This window comes from Bos javanicus, chromosome 28 (assembly GCF_032452875.1).
Source record: "Bos javanicus breed banteng chromosome 28, ARS-OSU_banteng_1.0, whole genome shotgun sequence".
Lineage (NCBI taxonomy): Eukaryota > Metazoa > Chordata > Mammalia > Artiodactyla > Bovidae > Bos > Bos javanicus.
In genome coordinates, this window is record NC_083895.1 from 41,371,662 (window position 1) to 41,373,652 (window position 1,991).

A 1,991-nucleotide genomic window follows, 5' to 3' on the forward strand; every position below is an offset into this window, starting at 1 on the left:
CTGACAATATTTTACTTTTTTGCTCATTCCCTGTTCCCTTGAAGGAATTTTGTCTGTTTTCTTCACAGATGTATCCTCATTTTGCAGAATGGGACCTGACCCTGAGTAGCTAGCTGCTCAATCATATTTGTTAGATGAATCAATCAGTGTTTTTCCTTGCCCTGAACAGGAAATTTCCTCTTAATATCTAACTAACTCCTTTTCAGAAGTTGCGTACTTTCCTACATCTTTCAAGAAGCCTTTCTGATTATTCTTGTTCAGCCTTATCACTATATTTCCTGAAGCTAAAATTATGGATGGGAAAAAAAAACACATTAGAAATGATTGTTTTTATCCAGAAAATTAAGGAAGGAATTATGTGGTCTTCATGACAGCTTCAACAAGTATATGGAGACAGAGAGGGTGACCATTTAAAAAACAAAAAAAAATCTGTGTTATCCTTCCATCTGTGCTGCAAAGCTGTTCTATCTGGGTTTGCTGAGCCTTTCTCACAGACTCCACCAGGCTGGAGTTAACACACTCAGGAGTTCATTGAATAGTGAAGGCAGACCAAGATGCAGAAGAAAAAGTGAAAGAAAGTGAAAGTGAAGTCACTCAGTCATGACCGACTCTTTGCAACCCTGTGGACTGTAGCCTACCATGCTCCTTCATCCATGGGATTCTCCAGGCAAGAATATTGGAGTGGGTTGCCATTTCCTTCTCCAGGGGATCTTCCCAACCCAGGGATTGAACCTGGGTCTCCCACATTGGAGGCAGGCGCTTTAACCTCTGAGCCACCAGGGAAGAAAAGAAAAGATGAAATAACCGTGGCTTTTAGTGTATTGGTTATCTGTGACTGCATAACCAGCCACCCTGGCACTTAGTGGCTTAAAACACCAAGTGTTCATGATTGATCATAGATCTATGAATGAGCAGTTCTTTCGATCTGGCCTGTGTTTACCTGTCTGCTGGGTTTGCTCAGGTGTTGTCCTCAGCTGGTAGCCTCACTCTCCTTTCTGGTGGTTGGCTGGAGCATGGGGAAGATTGGGTCATGTGTTTTCCAGCATGGGATTGTCCACTTGGGGGTGCCAGCGTTCCCAGAGAGTGCTTGGAAACTTGGGGGTGGGGAAGCTTTCAGTTGGGCCATGTTAGCATATATATTGCCCTAAGAGTTTGCATTTTAATATTTCAATTCTCATAGAAAAGTTTGAGACAGAAGATTAATTGTAACATGAGCCTTTGCATTTTACAGATGTATTAGCTGCAACCTTCAACTGTAGAACAAAAGAACGTTAAAGAACAATATCCTGCTTCGCTTAGGAAGAGCTTGGAATGCATTTAGCCACCTTCAAGCTCAAGAAAGGAAATCATGAGCATGCATAGCAGTCTGTTTCCCTCATAAGTCAGAGCCCAGAGAGGTCTCCGGGTTCTCTAGATTCCAGGCTTGGGGTAAAGAAAAGGCTCTGCCTCGTCCTTTGTGCAGTAAAGCAAAAGGAAGGGACTGGGATGATCACAGGAAAAGATGACATGGACAGAGGACTGCTGGTGGACTTGAGGACATTTGGGAATGAAGAAATTCAGTGCAGGTCAGCTGGTGAGGGAGAAAGTAAGTGAGGAGAGTGAGAAAGTTGGCTTAAAGCTCAACATTCAGAAAACGAAGATCATGGCATCCGGTCCCATCACTTCATGGGAAACAGATGGGGAAACAGTGGAAACAGTGTCAGACTTTATTTTTTTGGGCTCCAAAATCACTGCAGATGGTGACTTCAGCCATGAAATTAAAAGACGCTTACTCCTTGGAAGGAAAGTTATGACCAACCTAGATAGCATATTCAAAAGCAGAAACATTACTTTGCCAACAAAGGTCCGTCTAGTCAAGGCTATGGTTTTTCCTGTGGTCATGTATGGATGTGAGAGTTGGACTGTGAAGAAGGCTGAGCGCTGAAGAATTGATGCTTTTGAACTGTGGTGTTGGAGAAGACTCTTGCGAGTCCCTTGGACTGGAAGGAGAT

The 1,991-nt window shown here is 43.3% G+C and overlaps 1 non-coding gene across 1 annotated transcript; it reads right to left on the bottom strand.

Moving 5' to 3' along the window:
- Positions 1-711: 711 nt before the first annotated feature.
- TRNAW-CCA (transfer RNA tryptophan (anticodon CCA)) lies at positions 712-783 on the bottom strand. Its single transcript has one exon. It is a non-coding gene; the product is annotated as a tRNA-Trp (tRNA).
- Positions 784-1,991: the final 1,208 nt, after the last annotated feature.